The sequence below is a fragment of the Miniopterus natalensis genome, chromosome 10 (genome assembly GCF_054644295.1).
Source record: "Miniopterus natalensis isolate mMinNat1 chromosome 10, mMinNat1.hap1, whole genome shotgun sequence".
NCBI lineage: Eukaryota > Metazoa > Chordata > Mammalia > Chiroptera > Miniopteridae > Miniopterus > Miniopterus natalensis.
Genome location: NC_142090.1, coordinates 28,266,997 through 28,294,219, shown reverse-complemented (window position 1 = coordinate 28,294,219; position 27,223 = coordinate 28,266,997).

The following is a 27,223-nucleotide window of genomic DNA, read 5'->3' as shown; positions in this document are numbered from 1 at the left end:
GCTTTGATTCTCAGTGTCCTCTACTCTACTGTTGATTCCCTGTAAATTATTCTTCATTTCAGTTCATGTAGCTTTCATTTCTGATAGGTATTTTATTAAGTCATTGATGGTCTCACTTGTTTTTATAAGTCTTATTAATATCCTTGAGCATTCTTATAACCATTGTTTTGAACTCTGTATCTAGTAGCTTGCTTGGTTCTATTTCGTTTAGTTACTCTTTTAGGGATTTCTTCTGTTCTTCCCTTTGTGACATGTTTCTTTGCCTCCACATTTTGGCTGCTCCCAGATGTTTGTTTCTATGTTAGGTAGAGCTGCTATGTCTCCTGGAATTTATAGAGTGGATTTGTGTAGTAGTTGTCTTGGAGGGCCCAGTGGCTCAGCCTCCCCAGTCACCTGAGCTGGGCCCTAGGTGCTCCCCTGTGTGGGCTGTGTGCATTGTCTTATTATAGTTGAGCCTTGGTTGCTGTTGGCATCACTAGGAGGGATTGATCCCCAGACCAGTCAGCTGTGAGTACCAGCTGCAACTACAGCCAAAGAGCTGCTGTGCTGAGACACCCCTATGGAACAGGATTTACTTCAGTGGAACTTTGGTGTTCACTAAGTGCGCCCCTTGAGTGTGTCACTCATGGATGTGGTAGGGTTGTAATCCAGCGTGATGGAGTTTGACCACTAGGTGCACTATCTCTGGAGTATCCCCGGAGGTGAAAATTCAGCCTCTGCCAGTGTCTTGTCAAGGGCCACCCAGCATGAGCTACACAGCGAACCGTAGTTGGCTGCTACTTGTGCTGGGCTTGGAGGTGTTCAGGAGAGGTCAAGCTGTGAATCAATGCAGGCTACCAGTAGTGCCAGGCCTGGGGACACTTATCAAGCTGTAGGGGGCACACTGCTGATTGTTTGAGAGATTTTAGGAAAGTCCTAAGCATGAGGCTAGAGAGGCCACTTGCATAAAAACCACTGAAAATGCCTTTGTTGAGACTGCAAGTAGAGGGGGGCGGGGTCCCCGGGAATCATCGGGGTGGGGTGAAAAGTGTGAGCCAGGTGCTGGAGATTCAGAGAAGGCATCTGCCTGTTAGCTCTGTATGGGGAGGGCTCACCCAAAAAGCAATGGCCTCTGCCAACTCTTCTGTCTGGAAGAAAACTGCCTCTCCACATCTTGCCCCAATTTTAGGCAGGTTAGTTCCTCCCCAAATGTCCCAGGTTCCTTTCAAGCTGCTGCCCAGCACTGGAGTTCAAAGTGAGTGTGTCTGAGTGAGTCCATGCATGGGCCCTTTAAGAGGAAATCCTGGGGCTCCCACAGCCTCTATGTTCCTCAGCGAAAGCCCCAGCTGGGTTTTACAGGAAGTTGTAGGGATGTCTCTTCACAGCCCTGGAGCCCTGGGTTGGGGGAACCTGATGTGGGGCTGGGACACCTAACTCCTTTGGGAAACCTCCACTGCTGAGATACCCTCCCAGGTTTAAACTGATGCTCTGGGTGTGGGCCCATGGCCAACTCTCAAAGATTCAGCCCTAATCTGCCTGTGTTTCTGCCCCTCCTACTGGTCTCAATGTTTCTTCAGTTCTCTGGTTGTAGGACTTCTATTCAGCTAGATTTCAGGAGTTTCTGAGCAATGGTTGTTCTGTATTTCAGTTGTAATTTTGATGTGGTTGTGGGAGGCAGTGGGTACAACTCTTACCCACACCGTCATTTTGTTTCTCCTATTTCCACTTTGATGAGACCTTTTATCAAAAATGGGTGCTGGATTTTGTCAAGTGCTTTTCTGCATCTATTGATATGATCATATTATTTTTATTCTTCATTTTTTGGGGGTGTATCATCTTAACTGCTCTGTGGATATTGTACCATCCTGGCATACCAAGAATAATCCCCACTTAATCATAGTGAATAATTTTTTTAATGTATTGCTAAATTTAGTTTTCTGTTTTGCAGGGTATTTTTGCATCTATGTTCATCAGGGATGTTAGCCTATACTTTTCTTTCTTTTTTTAAATTTATCTTTATTGGCAAAAAAATTCAGATGCCCCCTTTTTTCCCCCATTGATGCCTTCTATCCCTCACCCATCCATCCCCTGCCCCAGGCCATGGGTTATGCATTTATGCATATAAATTTTTTGGTTAATATCTCACACATCCACCCACCCACCCACTGTCTTCCCTCTGAGATTCATCAGTCCGTTCCATGCTTCTGTGTGCTAAGATCTGGAAACAGCCTAAGTGTCCATCAGTAGATGAGTGGATAATTTTATTCCTTTTCAGTGCCTTTATCTGGTTTTGGAATCAGAATAATGCTGGCTTCAGATAATGTTAGTTCTTCTTTAAATGTGGGATAGGACACACCTAGGGAGACATCTGGTCCTGAACTTTTTTTTGCTGTTGTTCAAATATTACAGATGTCCCTTTTTCTCCCCATTGACCACTTTGAAGCAATCCCACCCCCTCCCCAGTCCCTCTCCACACAATTGTCCATATCCTTGGGTTGTACATATATGCATATAAGTTCTTTTGTTAATCTCTCTCTCCACCCACCTGCCCCCTACATCCCTCTGAGATTCATCAGTCTGATCCATGATTCCATATCATTGAATCATTTCTGTTCATCAGTTTATTAAGTTCTTTAGATTCCACATATAAGTGAGATCATGTGATGTTTATCTTTCTCTGTCTGGCTTATTTTGCTTAACATAATATTTTCAGGTCCTTCCATACTGTCCCAAATGGTTCAAGATCCTTCTTCTTTACAGCTGCATAGTATCTCGTGGTGTAAATGTCCCACAGCTTTTTTAGCCATTCATCTACTGATGGGCATTTGGACTGTTTCCAGAATTTAGTTATTATAAATTTTGCTGCTATGAACATAAGGGTGCATATATACTTTCTGATTGGTGTTTCAGTATTCTTGAGATATATTTCTAGAAGTGAGATCACTGGGTCAAAAGGCAGTTCCATTTTTAACTTTTTGAGGAAACTCTACACTGTTTTTCATAGTGGTTGCACCAGTCTGCATTCCCACCAGCAGTGTATAGTGGTAACTCAGTTTTTGAACGTCTCCACTGATGAACACTTTGGTTTACTAATTGCCATAAACCTGGAAGTAAATGCTTTGGTTTTCCAATGCTCCTCGGAAGTCAAACAAGCCACAAGGCTTCCACTGAGTGCAAGATCCTGAGGCCTAACTGTCAGCTGTTGATCCCTCAGTGTTTGAATGTTTTAGAACTCGAACAGTCTTCCAAGATGGAATTATTAAAAAATGTGGGGAGCCGCTGTGGCCCTAGGCATGGAGGAGCTGCCTGGGTGAGCTGCAGAAGTGCTCCCCTGCTCCCTGGGAGATGTGGGTGAGCTGCTGTGGCCCCAGGCACAGTGCCTGGGTGAGCTGCGGATGTGCTCCCCTGCTCCCGGGGAAATGTGGATGAGCTGCTGTGGCCCCAGGCACAGAGGAGCTGCCTGGGTGAGCTGCAGAGGTGCTCTTCTGCTCCCTGACCCAGTCCTTGAGGCACCAAAGCAATACTAAATTCTAGAAAGGCTAATTAGGAAGCTGGCCCCGGCCTGAAGGGTTAAAGGATAGTTAAGCCACATACCAAGCCAAGGACTCAATCCTCCCCAAAAGTTCCCATTAGAAGCTGAGATAAGAATACTTTCCAAGGCCTGAGCTCCTGCAGGAGGCAGGGTGTTTACTCTGAAAAGGCATTCGTAGGACCTTGGAGGAATTACTTTGTATTGGGCTAAGGGAAGAAATGCAGGGCGGGGTGCTATTCAGCACAATCAACAGTGCCTGTATATATTGAGTTGAGAAAATAAACTCGGGGCTGCAGCAGTTACGAGCTGCAGTCCTCCCGATCCCATCTTTTTTGTGTCTATCTTTTCTCCATCCTCACCCCTTCCTCAGGACCGTTCAACTCTGCCAGCGGGCTCCAGCAAACAAACAAAGGTATCACTGTACTAAGGTTCTCCTTTCTCCACGTTCTTTCCAGCACATGTCATTTGTGGATTTGCTGATGGTAGCCATTCTTATGGGTATGAAGTGATACCTCATTATGGTTTTAATTTGCATCTCTCTAATGATTAGCAATGTTGAGCATTTTTTCATATGTCTCTTGGCCACCTGTATGTCCTCTTTGGAGAAGTGTCTATTCAGGTCCTTTGCCCATTTTTTAATTGGACTGTTTGTCTTCCTCTTGCTGAGTAGTATGAATTCTTTGTACACTTTGGAAATTAGCCCCTTATCAGATACATCCTTGGCAAATATGTTTTCCCAGATCATGGGGTCTTTTGTATTTTAAGGCTGGGTTTTTTTGTGTGTTTTTTTGTGGGGTTTTTTTGGCTGTGCAGAAGCTTTATAGTTTGATGTAGTCCCATATATTTATTTTTTCTTTTGTTTCTCTTGTCCTGGGAGATATATTGGTAAAAATGCCAATTTGTGAGATGCCTGTCACTTTACTGCCTATATTTTCTTCTAAGATTTTTATAGTTTTGTGACTTAAATTTAAGTCTTTTATCCATTTTGAGTTTATTTTTTGTGTATGGTGAAAATTGATGGTGTAGTTTCATTTTATTGCGTGTAGCTGTCCAATATTCCCAATGCCATTTATTGAAAAGGCTGTCCTTAATCCACTGTATGCTCTAGCCTCCTTTGTGAACTATTAACTAACCATAATGACTTGGGTATATTTCTGGAGTCTCTACTCTGTTCCATTGGTCTATATGTCTGGTGTTGTAACAATACCAGGCTGCTTTGATTACAATGGTTTTGCAGTACAGTTTGAGATCCAGTAAAGTGATCCCTCCCACTCTGCTCTTTTTTCTCAAGATGACTGCAGCTATTTGAGATTTTTTTTTTTTTTTAGTTACATATAAATATTCAAAATGTTTGTTCTAGAGCTGTGAAATATGCTGTTGGTATTCTAATAGGAACTGCATTAAATCTATAAGTTGCTTTGGGTAGTATGGACATTTTAATGATTTTAATTCTTCCAATTCATGAGCATGGTATATTCTTCCACTTGTTTATATCTTTCTCTATTAGTTTTCCAGTGTCCTGTAGTTTTCTAAGTACAGATCTTTTATATCCTTGGTTAAGTTTATTCCTAGGTATCTTATTTTTTCAAGTGAAATGTTAAATGATATTTTTTTAAGATTCTCTTTCTGAGAGTTCCTTGTTGGTATAAAAAAATGCCATCAATTTCCAGATGTTGATTTTGTACCCAGCTACGTTTCCGAATTCATTTATCAAATCTAGTAGTACTTTAAAGAAGTGTTTATGGTTTTCAATATACAATATCATGTCATCTGCAAATAATCACAGTTTTACTTTCTCCTTTCCAATTTGAATACCTTTTATGATTTCCTCCTGTCTGATGGATAGGAATTCCAGTACTATGTTGAATAAGAGTGGTGAAAGTGGTCTTGTTCCTATTTATAAGGGAAATGATTTTAGCTTTTGCCCATTGAGTATGATCATGGCTGTAGGTATGTAATATATGGACTTTATTATGTTGAAGTATTATCCCTCTATTCCCACTTTGCTGACAGTCTTTATCAGAAATGAGTTTTGGAATTTTGTCAAATGCTTTTTCTGCATCTATTGATATGATCATATGATTTTTGTCCTTCATTTTGTTCATGTGATGTATCACATTTTTTGATTTGCAGATGTTGCACCAGCTTTGCATCCCTGTAATAAATCCCACCTGGTCTTGGCTTATATATTTTTAAATTTATTGCTGATCCAGTTTGCTAGTATTTTAGTGAGAATTTTAGCTTCTTTGTTCATCAGGGGTATTGGCCTGTAATTTTCTTTCTTTGTAGTGTCTTTATCTGGTTTTGTGATTAGGATGATGTTGGCCTATAAAAAGTTTGTGAGGTTTCCCATCTCTTGGATTTTCTGGAATAGTTTGAGGAGAAATGGTGTTAATTCTTATTTGAATGTTTGGTAAAACTCTCCTGTAAATCGGTCTGGTCCAGGGTTTTTGTTTGCTGGTAGTTCTTGTTTACTGATACAAATTCATTCATTGTTATCGGCCTATTCAAGTTTTCTGCCTTTTCTTGATTCAGCTTTGGAGGATTGTATGCTTCTAGGAATTTGTCCATTTCAATCATGTTGTCCAGTTTGTTGGCATATAGCTGCTCTTAGTATTTTTTACAATCCTTTGTATTTCTTTTGTGTCGGTTGTTATATAGCCTCTTTCATTTGTGATTTTATTTACTTGTGTGTTCTCTCTTTGTTTCTTGGTGAGTCTGAATAAAGGTGCATCAATCTTATTTATCTTTTCGAAGAACCAGCTCTTGGTTTCATTGATTTTTTTGTAATTTTTATAGTCTCTTTGTCATTTCTTTCTGCTCTGATCTTTATTATTTCCTTCCTTCAACTTCCTCAGGGCTTTTCTTGCTGTTCTCTTTCTAATTACTTTACTTGTGTTAGATGGTTTAATAGGGCTTTTTCTAGTTTCTTGAAATAGGCCTATAATGCTATGAACTTTTTTCTCAGGGCTGCTTTCACTGTGTCACATAGATTTGGGGTTGTTGTCTGTTCATTTTCATTTTTTCCCAGAAGTGATTGATTTCTTCCATGATCTCATTGGTAATTCATTCATTGTTTAATAATAATATGCTTTTTAGCACATTTGGGTGTGGCTCCATGGTTGAGCATCAACCTAGGATACAGGCGATCCTGGTTTGATTCCCAGTCAGAGCACATGCCCGTATTGCGGGCTTGATACCTCATTGGGGGCATGCAGGAGGCAGCCAATCAATGACTCTCTCATCATTGATGTTTCTATCTCTCTTTCTCTCCTTCTTCTTTCCTCTCTCTGAAATCAATAAATATTTATTTAAATAATAATAATAATATTATGTTTTTTAGACACCATGTGTTTCAATATTTTTGAGGCTTTTTATACTGATTGATTTCTAGTTTCATGGCATTGTGATTTGAGAAGGTGCTTGATATGATTTCAATCTTCTTGTATTTGTAGAGACTTGCCTTGTACCCTAACATGTGGTCTATTTTTGAGAATATTCCATGTGCATTTGAGAAGAATGTGTATTCTGCTGCTTTGGGATAAAATATTCTGTAAATGTCAATAAATCCATTAGATCTAGTGAGTCATTTAATGTCTGTGTTTCCCTGTTGATATTTTGTCTTGATGATCTGTCCAATGCTGACAGTGGGGTGTTAAAATTCACCACTATGATTGTGTTGCTGTCAATCTCTGCCTTAAAGTCCAAGAAAATTGTTATATATTTAAGTGCTCCTATATTAGGTGCATATATATTTATAAAGGTTATATCCTCCTGTTGGATTGATCCCTTTAGTATTATGCACTGACCACCTTTGTCTATTGTTATGATCTTTATTTTGAAGTCTATTTTGTCTGAAATAAGTATTGCTACTTTCACTTTCTTTTCCTTTCCATTTGCAAGGAATATTTTATTCCATCCCTTCACTTTTAACCTGTGTGATTCTTTTGCTCACAGGTGGGTCTCTTGTAGACAGCACAAATTTGGGTCCCCTTTCCTTATCCATTCAGCTACTCTGTCTTTTGATTGGACCATTTATTCCATTTACATTTAAGGTTACTATTGATAGATACTTATTTAATTCCATTTTTCCCCTTTATGCTGATGTACTTTCTTCTCACTATTCTTTCTTTTCCTTAGAGCAGTTCTTTTAGAATTTTTTGCAATGCTGGTTTTGGTGGTACTGAATTACTTTAGCCTTTTTTTGTTTGGGAAACTCTTTATTTCACCTTCAATTTTGAATGATAGCCTTGCTGGATAAAACAATTTTGGTTGCATGTTCTTATTTTTCATTACTTTCAGAGCTCATGCCACTCCCTTTTAACCTGAAGAGTTTCTGTTGAGGGATTTGATTTCAGCCTAATGGGAGTTCCCTTGTAGGTCACTTCTTGTTTCTCTCTTATAGTTCTTAATATTCTCTATTTGTCCTTGACATTTTCCATTTTAATTATGAAGTGTCTTGGAGTAAGTCTCTTTGCATTCCTCTTGTTTGGTACCCTCTGTAATTCCTGAACTTGTGTGGCTTTCTCTTTCTCCAGCATAGGAAAGTTTTCTGTCATTATTTCCTCCACCAAGTTTTCTAAACGTTGTTCTTTTTCTTCCCCTTCTGTTACTCCTATAATGCGAATGTTATTTTGCTTCATGTTGTCCCAAAGCTCCCTTAGACTCCCTCATTTTTTTTTAAATGTTTTTGTTTTGCTGCTGATTGAGTGTTTTTTACCACCTTATTTTCTAAGTCACTTATTCTATCCTCTGCATCATTGAGCCTGCTTTTAATTCCTTCCAGTGTATTCTTGATATAAGATATAGTATTCTTTATTTCTGCCTGATTCTTGTTTATGATATTTATTTTTTAATGTTTTCACTAAGTTTCTAGACCTTACCATTAAGTACCTTGTTCTCATTACTTTCCTTGAACATCTTTATTTTATTTATTTATTTTTTTAATATATCTTTATTGATTTCATGGGGAGGAAAAGAGAGGGAGAGAGATAGAAACATCAATGATGAGTCTTTGGTCGGCTGCCTCCTCCATGCCCCCAACTAGGGATTAAGCCCACCACCCAAGCATGTTCCCTGACCAGGAATTGAACCCCAATGGCCTGGATCCTAGGTCGATGCTCAACCGCTGAGCCATGCTCGGCCAGGCCCTTGAGTATCTTTATAATCATTACTCTGAACTCTATTTCTGATAACTTGCTTAACTCTATTTCATCAAAGTCGTTTTCCCATGATTTTTCCTTCTCTTTAGTTTGGGGTTGTTTCTTTGTCTCCCCATTTTGGTGGCTCTTCTTTGTATCTATATATTAGATATATTTGCTGTCTCCCAGTTTTATAGAGTGGAATTTTATAGCATGAGTCCAGTGGAGCCCAGAAGTGTGGTTTTTTTTATACTTCTGAGCTTTGTTCTAGTTGTGTCCCATTTATGGGTGTCCCTTTTGTGGGTTCTTTGAGCTCTCCCATTGTGATTTGGTCTAGATTGTTGTTGACCAGTCTTTGGGAGGACTCTCCTCTCAGGTTGGCTAACTATGTTTCTCATCTTCAACCACATCATGTGAGCTGTTGTACTTGTGATGGCAAGACAGGACAATACACTATTAAACTTACAGGAAACAAGGAGTATCTTACAAAATATCTTGACAGTCATAATGAAAACAAACTAAGTGAAAACAGAACTGGGAGAGTGAAGGGAGAACACAAATGCTAAAGCAAAAAAGAAAAAGAAAAAAAGATTAAAAATGAATGAGAGAAGGAAAGTAAAGTTAGAGTGTGCAAAGTATATTATTTTTAATAGTGACAAAAATTAAAATATAATAATAATAAAGTATAATAAAATGTAAAAAAACAGAGAAGCTATTTGGAGATAAAAGGCACAGAGAAAAAATTCCGAAAGAAGCACCAGCAAAAAATTAAGGGAGTGTATAGGAATAGGATAATACTTGAAAATGAAAAAATAAAATTACAGTAAAGAAAAAAAACAGAAAGTAACAATCAAACAAAAATACAGGAAGACAGAGGGAGAAAAACAAAAGAAAGAAAGAAAAAAAATTTTTAAAGTAGAAGAAAAAAAAGTTATGCCAATAGATCAAGATGAGCAAGAGAGCGATAAAGCCAAGGCAGGGAGGGAGTCTAATAACAGATATGGGGAAACTATAGAGAAAAGCAGTAAACTTTTTGGTTGTAATAGTATAGTCCCAGCAATTGAGCAGAGACTATCAAAAATATCTTGATAGTAGAAGCAAAAATAAAACAAAACAAAGCAAATAAGAAAACAAACAAGCCAAAAAACACAAATGAAGCTAAGCAAAACAGAATTCTTTTTTAAAAAAATTAATTAATTTTTTTTTTTAATTTATAAAATTTAAAAAAGAAAACATTTTTTTTCCTTTCTCATTTTCCTAAAAAAAAACAGAAAGTCAATCAGGTAAGGTTCATCTGGGCAGCTTATATTGTCTGCAGCTCACTGTTTTGTATGTTGATTTCTTTTCTTCTGGGAAGTACTTGTGTATCAGCCAATGTGAAGAACTGTCTAGGTTTGGCTCTGATGTCTTTAGGTAGGTGGCTGATCTGAGGTTCTCTGTGGACCATCTCCACTTGTCAGCTATTTTGCAAACTTGTGGCTGACTGGTCTTACTCCAGAGTCTTCTGTAGAGTCTTAGGGTGCAGAATAGCTAATGTAGTTTGGAATATCACTCCCCTTACTTGAAGATTTTGCTGTCAGGAACTCACTGTGAGGGAGTTAGTTTCTGCTCCTCAGCTATCTCCTCAGTCTCTAGGCTATCCTCCAATTCTACACTGAGGCCTGCCATAGTTTCAGATTGACTTCAGTCTGTTGCTTTTTTTGTATGGCTAGTTTTAGCAACCTGGGCTCAGTGAGTTTGATTAAAAAACATTCCTGTGAGCACTTTGCCTTCCCAGCACCCAGCAGGAGTTTCAAGCTTTTTTTCCAGTTCCTAAACAATAGTTCCTTAGAGTCTTATTCTTATGATATCCTCCTGTGAGCTGTTCTCACTTCTCCAGCAGGACTGTGCCCTGCGGGGGATACCTGGGGCTTCAGTGAGCTGAATCATTTCTTTCCTGTTGGGATTGTGCTTTCTAGCCTGTGGTAAAGGTAAGCATGCTCCTTTCTCAGATCTGGTTGGCTGGTCACACAAGGCATGTATTTAAAACACCCTACTTTGCAGATACAAATCCCAGCTTCCACTGGTCTGTCTGCCCAATGCAAGCCAGGGAAGTGGAAGCCAGTTTAGTAGTCATAAACTCAAAAATGCACAAAGCAACACACAAGCAGAGAATCTGCCTTGCAAGGTCCCACTGACCCCTTGCCAGGCCATCCATCAGGAGAGGACACAAAGTGAACTTCATGGAGCTCCCCTGTACCATTGATCTCAGTAAAGCTGGGTGGCTCCAAGCACACCACCAAGACACCCCTCAGGGCTGGTCAAAAATCCCAGAATCTCCACAATGAGCGTTCAGGCAGCTGAAGGAAAAATTCCTCCTGCAGATGGCTCTAGTCCATCTCTGGCAGTGGGAGGGCTCTCTTTTCCTTCCCCATGCCTCACAGATTAAATGCTTTCTGGGGTTCAACACAATTCCTTACAGGAAGGCAGAGGGTCCCTGTATGTGGCTTCTCATTGCAGACCTCTGGTCTTTTTCTACTCAGGTGCCACGCACTTTGGGATTGTCTTTCCTATGGTTAGCACCCTGAGCATAAGACACAGATCACAGCTGCCATTAGAAGCTTTGTTTCACTAGGAAGGTGAAGTCTACTCCTTGCTGACACTGTTTTCCTGGGTCCCTCTACACTCTGTGGGGGCCACTCCTTCCTTTCGCCTCTGCTCAGGGTTTGAGATCCCAGCTTTTGGATACCAGCCCACACTCCCAAGGGGAAGGAGTTTTCAGCTTCTAAGCCTTGGGGCTCAGAGCTCAGCACAAGCTTCAGGGGGGATCCCCCTTTCTACACCTCCCTCTTTTACCAGATTCTATGATGTTTCTTCAGTGCTCCCTACTCAAAATATGTCTACTTGGGTATATTTCTCTGGTTTTTCCAAGTTGGTTATGCAGTATTTTAGGAGTAAATTGAGTCCATGGCTGGATGCAAGTGTGCTCTGTTCTCACAGTGCTGCCATTTTCTGGAATCTAGTCATGAACATTTGTTTGTTGGGAGGGTGTTTTTTTATTACTGCATTGATATTTTTGGATATAATTGGTTTGTTCGGATTTTCTTATTTCTCTTGATGCAGTCTTTGTCACTGGTATACTTCTAAAAATGTATCCGTTTCTTCCAGGATGTCAGATTTTTTGCCATATAATTGTTCGTAGTATTTTCTTATAATCGTTTATATTTCTGTGGTTTGAATTGCTACTACTTTTATTTCATTTCTTACTTTAATTTATTTGGGTCCTCTCTCTCTTTTACTTAATGAGGCTGAGTAGAGATTTATCAATCTTGCTTATCTTTTCAAAGAACCAGCTCTTAGTTTCATTGATTTTTTTATTGTTTTTGACTTTATTTTGTTTATTTATGCTCTGAACTTTATTATTTCCTTCCTTCTATTTACTTTGAGATTTGTCTGTTGTTCTTTTGCTAGTTAATTTAGGTGTAACGGTATATTATTTATTTCTTTTCTTGAGGTGGGTTTCTAATGCTATGAATTTCCCTTATGCTATATCCCATAGATTTTGTGTTGCTGTGTTTTAATTTTCCTTTGCCTTGGGGGTCTTTCAAGTTATTTCTTGATCTCATTATTAATCCATTAAATGTTTATTAATGTGTTATATAACTTCCATGTGTGTTTGTGTTTTTCAGGTTTTTCTCTTGTAATTGATTTCTAGTTTCATTCCATTGCAGTCAAAGAAGACACTTGATATGATTTCAGTCTTCTTAAATTTATTGAGACTTGCTTTCTTTCCTAACATGTACATCCTAACATGTGGTTCATGTACACTTGAAAAGAATGCATATTCTGTTGCTTTGGGGTGAAATTTCTTATTGATTTTCAGTCTGGAAGATATAATCATTGATATTAATGGGATATTAAAGTTCCCTACTATGCTTTTATTATTGTTGATCTCTCCTTTTATGTCCATTAAGATCTTCTTTATGTATTTATGTGCTCCTATGTATGATGCATAAATATTTACAAAGATTATACCCTCTTGTTGGATTGATTCCTTTAGCATTATGTTGTGTCCTTCTTTGTTTCATGAAAAGGCCTTAAAGTCTACTTTGTCTGATACAAGTATTGCTATCTCAGCTTTTTTAAATTTCCATTTACTATTCCAGCTTTTTCTTTATTTCCAAAGGTGTATATGTGTGTGTGTGCATGCGTGTATGCTTTAACTTTTAGTCAGTGTGTGTCTTTCAATTTGAGCAGGGGCTCTTGTAGATAGCAAATATATGGGTCTGTTTTTTATCAATCCAGTTACCCTATGTCTTTTGATTTGTGCATTAATCTATTTACATTTAAAGTCATTATGATAGGTATGTATTTAATACCATCTTATTCTTTTTAACTATAATCTTCTTTTTTTCTTTCTTCTTTTTCTTAAACTTATCTTTAGATGCAATCCTTTTGCTCCCATTGAGCCCTTCCCATACACACTCTCCTCCCCTCAAGGCTTTCACTGCACTAGTGTCTGTGTTCATGAGTTATGCATATATGCATATAAGTTATTTGGTTGATCTCTTCCCACAAGTTTCTCTCCTTCCCTCTATTCATCAGCCATTCCCTTGCTTCCATGTCTCTGGATTTTTTTGTTCATAAGTTTATTTTGTTTATTAGATTCCACATCTAAGTGAAATTATATGACACATGTCTTTCTCTGACTGGGTTATTTCACTTAACACACTGCTCTCTATGGTACTCCATTCTGTCTCAAAGGGTAAGAGATCTTTCCTTTTAACAGATGTATAGTATTCTAATGTGTAAACTTACCACGGCTTTTTTACCCAATAATCTACAGATGGGCACTAAGGCTGTTTCAAGATCTTAGCTATTGTAAATAGCACTGCTATGAACATAAGGAGCATATATTCTTTCTGATTGGTGTTTAAGTATTCTTATGATATATTCCTAGAAGTGAGATCACTGGGTCAAAATGGCAGTTCCAACAGTTCCATTTAATCGCTATTAAAATACCAATGGCACATTTCACAGATCTAGAACAAATACTCCAAAAATTTATATCAAACCAAAAAGATCCCGAATAGCTGCACTGATATTGAGAAAGAAGAACAATGTAAAAGGGGTCACAATATCAGATATGAAATTGTGGTACAAAGCCATTATTATTAAAACAGTCTATTACTGGCACAAGAACAGGCATATGGATCAATGGATTAGAACAGAGAACCCAGAAATTGATCCAAGTCATTATGCTCAATCAATATTTGACAAAGGAGGCAAGAACATACAATGGAGTAAAGACAGTATCTTCAATAAGTGGTGTGGAGAAAACTGGACAGGTACATGCAAAAAAATGAGAATGGGCCACCAACTTACACCATATACAAGAATAAACTCAAAGTGGATAAATAACTTAAATGTAATTGGTGAAAATATTAAAATCCTAGAAGAAACTATAGGCAGCAAAATCTCAGACAACTCATGTAACAGGATTTTCACCAATACATCACTTAGGGAAAGAGAAACAAAGGAGAAAATAAACAAATGGGACTATATCAAATTAAAAACCTTTTGCACAGCATAGGAAACTATCATTGAAGTAAAAAAGGAATCCACTGTGTGGGAAAACATACTTGCCAATAATATATCTGATAAGGGTTTAATTTCCAAAATATATAAAGCACTCATACAATTTAGCAAAGCTAAGACAAGCCATCCAATTAAAAAATGGGCAAAGAACCTAAATAGACACTTCTCAAAAAAAGACATACAGATGGCCAAGAGACATATGAAAAAATGCTCAAAGTCACTAATCTTCAGAGAGATGTAAATTGAAATGACAATGAGGTACCACCTCACAACTGCTAGAATGGCTACTAATGACAAATCAGCAAAAGACAAGTGCTGGGGAGAAGGTGTATAATAGGGAACCTTAGTACACTGTTGGCAGGAATGCAGACTAGTACTGCCACTATGAAAAGCAGTATGGAGTTTCCTCTTTCTTCTTATAAAGGAGTTCCATTAACAATTCTTATAATTCTGCTTTGATGAAAAATGAAGTCCTTTAGCTAGTTCTTGTCTGGGAAGCTCTTTATTTCACCATCAGTTTTAAAGAGTAGCCTTGCTGAATAAAGTAGTCTTGCTTGTAGGTCCCTGCTTTTATCACTGAATATTTTGTGCCAGTTCTTTCTGACCTGAAATATTTGTGAAGAAAACAAACTGGCAGTCTTATTGGAATTCCCATGTAAGTAACTAACTTTCTTTCTCTTGCTGCCTTTAAGATTATCTCTTTCTCTTAACCTTTTCCATTTTAATTATGTGTTATTTTGTGGGTGTTATGGGCATCATCTTGTTTGGGACTTTCTGCACTGCCTCTGTGTCCTTTTTTTTCATCAGGCTAAGAAAGTTTTCTGTCATAATTTCTTCAAATGAGTTCTAAATCCCTTGCTTCTTCTCTTCTTCTGGTACACCTATGAGGCAGATATTTTTACACTTGATATTTTTCCCAGGTTTCCCTTAAACTGTCCTCATTTTTAAAAACTTCATTTTCTTTTTGCTCTCTGATTGGATGTTTTTTGCTACCTTGTCTTAAATACACTAATTTGATCCTCTGCTTCATCTAACCTGCTATTGATTCCTAATGGATTCTTCATTTCAGATATTGTATTTTCCATTTGTAACTGGTTGGTTTTGTTTTCTATGTCATTTTTTGTTTGCTATATCTTTGTTGAAGTTACCACTAAGTTACTTGAGCATTCTTATGACCATTGTATTGAACTCTATATCTGGTAGATTGCTTACCTTTATTTAATTTTTTTCTGAGAATTTCTTCTATCTAATTTACATGGGGCATGCTTTTTGCCTCTCCATTTTTGGCTGTTTCTCTGCATTTTTTTTGTGTATTAGGTAAGTCTGCTATGACTTCCACTCTTGGTGTGGTGGCCTTATGTCACAGGTGTCTTGTGGGGTTCTGTGGTACAGTATCTTTGATTACCTGAGATAGGTGCTCCAGAAATGTCTCTCTTGTGAGTTATGTGAGTCTTCCTGTTATAGTTGAGTCTTGGTTGCTGTTGGCCAATCCTTGGGTGTGATAGAGCTTCAGGTTGACTGACTATATGCATCAACTTCAAAGAGATTAAGAGATGCTTTGGAGAGCTGACCCTATATAGTAGAATTTGTCCCAATAGGCTTTTGTGCCTGCTATGATCTCTTTTTGTGTGTGCCACTTGTGAAGCTAATTATGTCATGGTCTGTTTGGTATGAAGCCTGCTACCAGGTGTTGCTTTTGGAGCTTCTTGGGAGTGACTCCAGTGCAGATCAATCTTAAGCATTGCCTATGACCAGCCCTGGGTTCTATTCAAAGCTAAAAAACAATACACAGTTTGTGTCTGGCTCTGCTGGGCCTGGGTATGCATGAGAAGAGCCAAGCTGCACACCAAGGCTGTCTTCCACCAACACTGAGTCCAGGCCAGGTCAGCAAATGGCCCAAGTCACCCTGAGATTCACCTCTGTCTGCCAGCTGCCATTTATGTTCAGTGACTGAAAGAGCATTTGGTGGTATGTGAGTTGAGTGAAAGTAGGTTCTCACTGAGTCAATAGGTAGACACTAGTGATGTTCACCAAGTTGATACAGGTTGAAACTCAGTGCCATTTCTGGGTCTGAGGCTATAAAGCAATTTTCCCAGGGTGCACCAAGGCCATCTTCCTCTGTCTGGGGCCCTAGGAACTTTGTGGTGAAGCTAGGTTTCAGGAAGTATTTAAGGTGAAGCCAATAGAGTTCATCAGGCCTAAACAAACCAATATTTGGTCTTGTGAAGAGAGGGCTCTGCACAGGAACTGTTGCACTATTTGGGTGTACAAAAGAAAAATGTTTTCATCCTAAAGCCACACAAATGAGTATATCTTCAGTTCTGCCTGTACCTCCTTAAGACTCTTCAAAGAAAGCTCATACTGAAGGCCCAAGCTGGAGGCAGCCAGGTGACTTCTCTGCTGAGAGCAAATTCAGGAGGGCAGGATCAAGAGAAGTCAGGACGGTAGGGCTAGTGGTTCTTCCTGTGAGGGAGTGATGCCAGTCTTGCACTGAGGTGGAGAGAAATGGTCCTATCCCAAAGTCACACAGCTCAGTCTCTGACAACTTCTGAGTTTGCCCTGACATCCTCAAAATCCCTCCAATAAAGTCTACACAGGCTCAGGCAGCTGACTCCTCTGCAATGTGTGAGCTCTGCAGGGTGAGACAACAAGTACTCATAAGGGTTGATCTAGTGCCTTCCCACAGGATGATGTCACATGAAGGGGAGTGCTCGATTCATGAAAGATGGTGTCCTTAGGTGACATTAGAGATGGGTTCATCACAAGGATGTTTGTGGCTGTCCTTTCAGCAAATGTTAAACTAGAAACCCTAAAAATTCTAGAAGAAAAGAAAGGGAGTAAAATCTCAGACATTTCAAATAACATTATATATTTTTAAATATGTTTTTGTTGATTTCAGGGAGAGCAAGGGAGAGGGAGAGAGATAGAAACATTAATGACTAGAGACAATCATTGATAGGCTGCCTTCTGCATGGCCGCTATTGGGGATCGAGCCTGAACCCGAGGTTTTTCCCTGACAGGGAACCAAACCCTGACCTCTTGGTTCATAAGTTGATGCTCAAACCACTGAGCCACACCAACCAGGCTTGCAGAAATATTTTTTTCTGATACATCTCATCTGTTACAAGATATAAAGGAAAAATAAACAAATGAGACTACATCAAATTAAAATTTTTGCACAAAGAAACCATCAACAAAATGAAAAGACAATCCACTGAATTGGAGAACATATTTGCCAATGAAACAATGGATAAGAGGTTAATCTCCAAAATATAAAAAACTTATAAAACTCAACAACAGGAAATCAATCCACTTAAAAAATGGGAAAAGGACTTCAATAGACACTTTTCCAAAAAGGACATACAGATGGCCAATTGATTTATGTAAGACGCTGAAGTCACTAATCACCAGAGAAATGCAAATTAAAATCATAATGTGAGGGATCAAGATGGTGATGGATTCAGTGGAAGTTACACTGATACTCTCTCAATATGAAACAAGAATTACAACTAAAAAATAGAAAAATCCATGCTGAATAATCAACTGCAACTGAAGACAAGCTGCAGACCACCTTCATAACAAAGGACTAAAAGTGAAGACCACAGAGAGACTGGTAGGAAGTGTGGAGGCACAAGAGGACTGGCTGGACTCCCACAGGCAGCAACTGAAACTATATGGGGATATCTCATCTGTGAGGGGTTTCTACTGAGTTCTCTGGGATCTAAACTCAAGACTGGGCTTCCAAGCCAAGAGTACCACAACTGAGAAAGGTGCCCACATAATATCTGGCTGTGAAAAGCAGCCGAGTTTCTGTCTATGAGGGAGAAATGACTGGAAATGAAGGCATTCTCTTAAAGAGCCAAGACACAAAGTTTGTGTGTAACCACTCACCTTGGGCTCTGGAAGAAGGAAGGCAGAGTGGGCTGGAGTTATGTGAAGAGAATCTAGAGTTGTGAGCTCTGGAGATAGAGTTCAGAAGGCACCCCTCTGGATTACTGTGCTGGGTAATTCCTCCATTTGGCAGAGATGACAAAGGACAACTTTCTGGGGCAGATGTTTACCTTCCAAGCAGCTTTTGCCTCAGGGGGAGCAATTGCCACACCCTGCTGGAAAACCTCTGGCCATACCCCTTAGAGTTTCTACAGCCTGAGAGTCATTAAGAGAATTAGATTAATCACATTGCTTGCAGAGACAGAACTCATAGTGCCTTGAGTCTTTGCCTGATCTGCTTCTAGAACTGGACTTTGGAAAAGCAGACTTTGATGTGCATCTTAGTCCTGTCCAAATGCACCCAGCACCAGCAGAGTGGACTTCAAGACACGGGTTGTTGATAGCTCCAAACAGGGCATTCAAGGCCAGTCACAAAGAATGTCTGATACTGGCCTGCACCAGAGACCCTCCAAAAAGAATAGAGTACTAACAGATCTACTTAATACATAGAAACAAACCCAAATATACATCCAAAATGTGGATACAAAAAAAAAACAAACAAAAACTAACCCTAAATGAAAGAACAAGAGGAGTCTCCAGAAAAAGAGCTAAATGAAATGAAGATAAGCAATCTGTCAGATATGGAGGTCAGAATACTGATGGTAAGGATGCTCAGCAGCATGAAAAAAGATATGGGGACTATGAAGTAAAGTAATATAGACATAGCAGAAATAAAGAATGCATTGGAAGCAATAAACAGCAGATTAGAGATAGCTGGGGATCAGATCAGCAAAGTAGAAGACAGGGTACATAAAATCACTTAATCAGAGATCCAAAAAGAAAAATCAATTAAAAAACAGGAGGACAGACTAAGGAAGCTGTGGGACAACCTGAAAAATAACAATATTCACATCATAGGTGTGCCAGAAGGGAAAGAGAATAAGCAAGGGATAGAGAGATGTTTGAAGAAATAGTGGCAATAAACTTCTCTAAGCTAGTGAAGAAAAAGTCACTTAAGTTCAGTAGCCACAGAGAGTCCCAGGCAAGAACCTCAAAGAGCCCATGCCCAAACAAATCATAATTAAAATGCCAAAAATTTAATACAAATAGAGAATCTTAAAGGCAGCAAGAGAAAAGCAATCTGTTACCTACAAAGGAGCTCCCATAAGGCTGTCAGCTGACTTCTCATCAGAAACTCTACAGGCTAGAAGGGAATGGCATGAAGTATTCAGAATAATGCAAAATAAGAATCTGAAACCAAGACTACTCTATCCATCAAGATTCTCATTCAAGATAGATTGTGAAATAAAGAGCTTCCCATACAAAAAAAAAAAAAAAAAAAAGGTTAACAGAGTTTATCATCACCAAACAGCATTACAGTAAATGTTAAAGGGACTGCTATAATTTGGAGTAGACATACAGAGACTGAGAAACATAGGCAAAAATAATTAAAATGGCAAAGATAAGTACCTATCATTAATAATTTTACATTTAAATGTATTAAATGCTTCCATAAAAAGACATAGGGTGACTGAGTGGATAAGAAAACATGACCCAAATATATGATATGTATAAGAGACCCACCTCAGAAAAAAAAACCCACACAGGATGAGAGCGAAGAGATGGAAAAAAATTGTTCATGCAAATGGAAATTTTAAAAAGCTGGGTCAGCAATATTCATATCTGACAAAATAGACTTCAAAATGAAGACCATAATGAGAGACAAGAAAGGTCACTACATAATACTAAAGAGTTCTATCCAACAAGAGGATATAACCCTGATAAACATATGTGCACCTAATATAAGAATATCTATATTTATTTAAAAAAACTTCTGGAGGACTTTAATGGAGAGATAGATAGCAATACATTCATACTAGGGGACTTTAACACCCCACTGACTTCACTGATAGGACTTCCAGAAAAAAAATCAACAAGGAAACAGGGATCCTAAGTGACACGCTAGTTCAAATGGATTTAAATGACATTTACAGAACATTCCAACCCAAAGCTGCAGAATATATTCTTCTCAAGTGCACATGGGACATTCTCAAAGATAGACCACACATTAGGACACAAAACAAGTCTCTACAAGGTCAAGATTGAAATCATATCAAGCATCTTCTTGGGCCACAATGACATAAAATTAGAAATCACTACAATAAAAACACTAAAATCATTCAAACATAAGGAGGCTATGTGACATGTTTTTAAACATTGAATGGATTACCAAAGACATCATGGAAAAAATAAAAAACTTCCTGGAAACAAATGAAAGTGAACACACACAAACCTCAAATCTATGGGACATGATGAAAGCGGTCCTGAGAAGGAAGTTCATAGCACTACAGACCTACCTTTAAAAACAAGAAAAACTTCTAATAAACTCTCTAACAACATAAAGACTTAGAAAGAGAACAACAAAAGTCCAAAGTAGGTAGAAGGAAGGAAATAATAAAGATCAGAGCAGAAACAAATGACATAGAGACTAAAAAAGTATAGAAAAGATGTATGAAACCAAGAATTGGTTCTTTGACAAGATAAACCAAATTGATGATCCATTAGTTAGATTCATCAAAGAAACAAAGAGAGAAACAAAGAGAGAGGGTCCAAAAAATCAGAAATAATAGAGAAGTAACAATTGACCCAACAGTAATACAAAGCATTGTAAGAAAATACTATGAACAACTATATGCCACAAAGCTGGACAACCTAGATGAAATGAACAAATTCCTGGAAAAATACAACCTTTCAAAACTCAATCAGGAAGAGTCAGAAAACCTGACTAGGCCAATAACAGGTGATGAATTTGAAGCAGTGATAAAAAACTCCCAGCACAAAAAATGCCCTGGTCTGGACAGCTCCAAAGGAAAGTTTTACCAATCATTCAAAGAACAACTAACACCTATTCTCCTCAAACTTTTCCAAAAAATCCAAGAAGAATGAACACTTCCAAGCTCTTTTCATGAGGCCAACATTAGCCTAATTCCAAAACCAGAGAAAGACACTACAAAGAAAGAAATATAGGCCAATACCCCTAATGAATATAGATGCTAAAATCCTAAACAAAATATTAGTAAATCAGATCCAGCCATACATTACAAAGATTGTACACCATGATCAAGTGGGATTTATTCCAGGGATGCAAGGCTGGTACAATATTCTCAAATCAATAAACATGATACATCACACAAAGTAATTGAAAGGCAAAGTCAGTTGATCATATCAATAGAGGCAGAAAAAGCCTTCTACAAAATCCAACCCGCTGTTTTGATTAAAAACTCCCAGCAAAGTGGGAATAGAGAGATCATACCTCAACACAATAAAGGCCATATATGACAAATGTACATCCAACATCATACTCAATGGGAAAAAACTAAAACCATTTCCCCTAAGAACAGGAACAAGACAGGGATGTCTACTTTCAGTATTCTTATTCAACAGAGTACTGGAAGTCACAGCCACAGCCATCAGACAAGAAGAAAACATAAAAGACATCTAAATTGGAAATTAGGAAGTAAAACTGTCATTATTTGCAAATGAAATGATATTGTACATAGAAAATTCTAAAAACTCCACAAAAACCTACTAGATTTAATAAATCAATTCAGCAAGGTAGCAGGAGACAAAATTAACACCCAGAAATTGGAGGAATTTTTATACATCAATAATGTCCTCTCAGAAAGAGAAACTAAAATAACAATCCCATTTACTATTGGAACAAAAAAAGTAAGATACTTAGGCATAAACTTAACCAAGAATGTAAGAGACCTGTACTTACAAAACTATAGGCCCTGGCAAAAAGAGATAGAGGAAGATATAAACAAGTTGAAGAATATACCGTGTTCATGGATTTGAAGAATTAACAGTATTAAAATGACCATACTACCCAAACATTCTACAAATTCAATGCAGTCTCTATTAAAATACCAATAGCATATTTCACAGATCTAGAACAAACACTTCAAAAATTTATATGGAATCAAAAAAGAGCCTGAATAGCCACAGCAATCTTGAGAAAGAAGAACAAAGTTGGAGGGATCACAATACTGGATATCACGTTATTCTACAAAACCTCTGTAATCAAAACAGCCTGGCACTGGCACAAGAACAGGCATATAGATCAGTGGAACAGTACATAGAACCCAGAAATTAAACCAAGCCATTACACTCAATTAATATTTGACAAAGAAGGCAAGAATATTCAATGGAGTAAAGACAGTCTCTTCAATAAATGGTGTTGGGAAAATTGATGGGTACATGCAAGAAAAATGAGAGTGGACCACCAACTTACATCATACACAAAAATAAACTCAAAATAGATAAAAGACTTAAATGTAAGATGTGAAACCATAAAAATCTTAGAAGTAAACGTGGGCAACAAAATCTCAGACATCTCTCATAGCAATGTGTTTTCCGATACATCTAGGGCAAGTGAAACAAAGGAGAAAATAAACAAATGGGACTGCATCAAAATGAAAAGCTTCTGCACAGCAAAAGAAGCTATTAAAAAAATTAAAAGGGAGCCCACATGGGAGAACATATTTGCCAATGACAAATCTGATAAAGGTTTAATATCCAAAATATATAAGGAACTCATACAACTTAACAAAAGGAAGACAAGCTATCCAATTAAAAAATAGACAAAAGACCTAAATAGATACTTCTCCAAAGAGGACGTACAGATGGCCAAGAGACATATGAAAAAATGCTCAAAGTCACTAATCATGAGAGAGATCCAAATTTAAATGACAATGAGTTATCACTTCACACTTGTCAGAATGGTTGCCATCAACAAAACAACAAAGAACAAGTGCTGACAAGGATGTGGAGAAAATGGAATCCTAATACACTGCTGGTGAGTGCAGACTGGTGTAACCACTATGAAAAACAGTGTGGAGTTTCCTCAAAATATAAATGGAACTGCCATTTGACCCAGTGATCCCACTTCTAGGAATATATTCTTAGAAACCCAAAACACTTATCAGAAAGAACTTATGCACCTCTATGTTCATAGTAGCGCAATTTACAATAGCTAAGATCTGCAAACAGCCCAAGTGCCCATCAGTAGCTTATGAGTGGATAAAAAAGCTGTGGTACATTTACAGCATGGAATACTACGCAGCTCTAAAAAAGAAGGATCTCTTATCCTTTGGGACAGCATGCATGGAACTGGAGAGTATTATTCTAAGTGAAGAAAGCCAGTCAGAGAAAGATAAGTACTACATGATCTCCCTCATATAATAAATATAATGAACAAATTAAACTGATGAACAAAATAGATCCAGAGACATAGAAGCACTGGATAAGACTGAGAGATATCAGAGGGAAGGTGGAGTTGGGGAAGTGGGTGGGAAGAGTTTAATCAAAGAACTTATATGGTTATTCGCATAACCTATGGACACAGATATTGTTATGGAGAAGGCCTGGGAGTGGGGTGGATGCAGGGTGGAGGGGATCAATGTGGGGGGAAGGGAGACACCTGTAATACTTTCACAATAAAGATCAATTTTAAAAAATTATATTAAATTTTAAAAAATAAAAATAGTAAAAAACAATGAGATATCACCTCACACCTGCCAGAATAGCTATTATCAATAAATCAACAAACAAGTGTCGGAGTGTATGTGGAGTAACAGAAACCCTCATGCATGGTTGGTTAGAATTGGATTGTGTGGCCACTGTGGAAAGCAGTATAGAGTTGTCCTCAACAAGTTAAACATGGAACTGCCTTATGACCCAAAGATTCCACTTCTGGAAATATATCTGAAAAAAATAGAAACACTAATTCAAAAGAATATATGTAGACTTATGTACATGATAGTATTATTTATAATAGACAAGATTTGGAAGCAGCTCAAGTGTCCATAAGTATATGAGTCAATAAAAAATCTGTGGTTCATTAACAAAATGGAATACTAGTTGGCTACCAAAAAGAAGGAAATCTTTGCCTTGGGACAGCGTGGATAAACCTGGAGAGCATTATGCTAAGTGAAATAAGCCAGTCACAGAAAGACAAGTACAATATCACTCACATGTGGAAGCTAATGGACAAAATTAACTAACAAGCAAAATAGAGACAGACTCATAGATAAAGTGCTGGCTGACAGCTGTTTTCGATGGGATTGCTGTGTGTGGGGAAAAAGATTGAGGAAAAAAGAAAAAACTCATGGATGGGGACAACAGTGTGGTGATTGGCAGGGGGTGGGTGGAGGTGGAGGAGAGTATTAGGGGGATAAATTGTGATGGACTCAGACATAACTTGTGATGATGAATACACAATACATTGTACAGAGGATGTGATGTAGAATTGTGGACCTGAAACCTGTATAATTTTGTTAACCAGGGTCACCCCAATAAATTCAATAAAAAGGCAAAAACAGTAATTGCAACCAAATCCCAAGTCAGAAGACTGAACCAGCATAGCTGGTAGTATGAAGGCAGTCTTTTCCAAAAATGCTTTATGCCATTATGAAACTGTGTGAGCTTGTTTCTTGGCGGTTTATACACACCCACAAAGGTGACCCCACACTTTCTAGTGTATGAGTCAGGTTGATAACATCTGAAACAATCTTTTAACATTATGAAAAGAGAGACAATCAGATAATATGCCTCCTGATGAGATGAGATGCAGTAGGGAGACAAAAGACATGATTTCTATGATTATGACCAAGAATAATTAAACCCAAATCTGATCAAGGTTTTTGATCTAATGCCAGTTTACAGAAAGTACAAGGCAAAAAGGAACATGTTAAATAACACCATGGGGATGCATTCAGCAAATTCCAGGTTATGGAATATTTTCTAGGACAAATCACATGTATATGCATATGTTTTTGTGATTGTTTTTGTTTAATAGTGTTATTATCTTGTAGAGATATATTTTAAAGAATTCTAGATGAAATGATATGTTTGAAGTTTATTTTAGCATAATCCAGTGAGGGGGGTGGGGGTATCATTGAGGTTATATATAGCACTGTACACCCTAAACCTATATAATTTTATTAACCAATTTAACCTCAATAAATTCAATTTTTTAAAAAGGTAAAAAAGTTTAAAAATTATTTAAAAACCCTGGAAATGTTGACATAAAATTGTATGGCTAAATATTCTGTAAATTTTAGATGATGGACAGCAAATTCTAGAACTGTAATAATTATTCTAAAATACATTCTATGTTGTAACAGTTTATTATTTATTTTGAATACAAGTTGTTTTTTTTCAGGAATATGATTTGCAAATATCTTCTTCCATTTCGTGTTTGTCTTCTCATTCTATTGATGGCATCATTTGCAGCTCAAAAGTTTTTAATTTTGATGAGTTACAATTTATTTTTTCTTTGTCATGCTTTAGATACCACATCTAAGAAATGTCTAACTCATTTCATATTGTCTTGATTATTGGTAACTTTGCAATAATTTTTGAAATTAGGAAGTATAAATCTTCTAATTTGATTTTTATTGTTCAATAATCTTTTGGTTTTTCAAGGTCCCTTTTATGTCTTTGTGAATTTTAAGATTAGCTTCTGAATTTACACAGAAAAAGTCAGATTTTGATAAGGGTTGTGTTGTATTTGTAGATCTATTTAGGGAGTTATTTGCCATCTTAACAATTTTAAAATTTGATTCCCCAACTGTGCATTCATGGTAAAAGTCCCATAAATCATGAAATATAATTTCCTTTTATATAGTGCTGTATTCAATTTGCTAGTATGTTGTTGAGAATTTTTAAATTTATATTCATATTATAAATTGTTTTGTAGTTTTATTTTCTTGTGATGTTCTTGTATTGTTTTTGTATCAGAATAATATGTATACAATAGAATGATTTGGAAAGTTCCTTCTATTTTATTTTTTTAGAAGAGTTTGAGAATAATTAGTATTAACCCTTTAAATATTTGGTGTAATTCAAAAGGAAAGCCTCCTGGACCTGGATTTTCTTTGCGAGAATTTTAAAAATTGCTAATCCAATACCAGTTACTTGTTTTAAGTAACTCATATCTTTGTATTTATTTTTGAGTCAGTTTTGGTAGTTTGTATCTTTCTAAAAATTTGTCCATTTATCTAATTTGCCTCACTTGTGGAACTATATATTTTTATTGTACACCCTTAAAATATTTTTATTTTTGTATAGTGAGTAATGTATTTTTCTTGGTCAGTCTAATTGAAAATGTGTGCATTTTGTAACTCTTTATAAAGTACCAACTCTTCATTTTATTCATTTCCTCTATTTATTATTCTATATTTTATTTCTGCTCTAGTTTGTATTTTTTTAAGTTTAGTTTGATCTACTTTCTTTTTTTAAGATAGAAGGTAAGACTTTTAAAGTTTTAAATTTCCCTTTAAGCATGACTTCATCTACATCCCATGTTTTGGTATGGTGTGTTTTCATTTCATTCAGTTCAAAATGTTTTCTAGTTTCCCTTGTGATTTCTTCTTTGATCCACAGATGACTTAAGAGCATGTTGTTTAATTTCCACATATTTGTGAATTTTTCAGTTTTCCATGTGTTATTGATTTCTAGTGGAATTCTGCTATATTCTGAGAACATGTCTTTTATTGAGGCTCTATATACAGGCCATTCTGGAGAATGTTTCATATGCACTTGAAAAAAATGTGTATCTTACTGTGCTTGAATGAAATGTTCAATAGATGTCAATAGTTGTTTGCATGTTATGCATATTTTTGTTTTTGTACATTCATTCCGTTTGCATTTTGAACCTAAATGTATCTCCTTTAGACAGCATGTCATTGAATTTTCTTTTTTAGTACAGTGTGGTAATCTCTACCTTTTGATTTTGTCGTTTAATCATTTAAAGTTAACATTTATTATTGATATGGTTGGATTTATTTCTGGCATTTTGCCATTTGCTTCTTTTCTGTATCATGTCTTTTTTTTTTGTTCCTCTGATTTTGCCTTTCTACTTTCTTTTACATTAATTGAATATGTTCCTTGTAATATTTCAATTCCTTTAGCAATTTTTTAAACTATAGGTTTTCAGTTATTTTTCTTAGTGACTCCTCTAGGGTTTCCGACATATACATAATTTAGAATGTTCTTCATA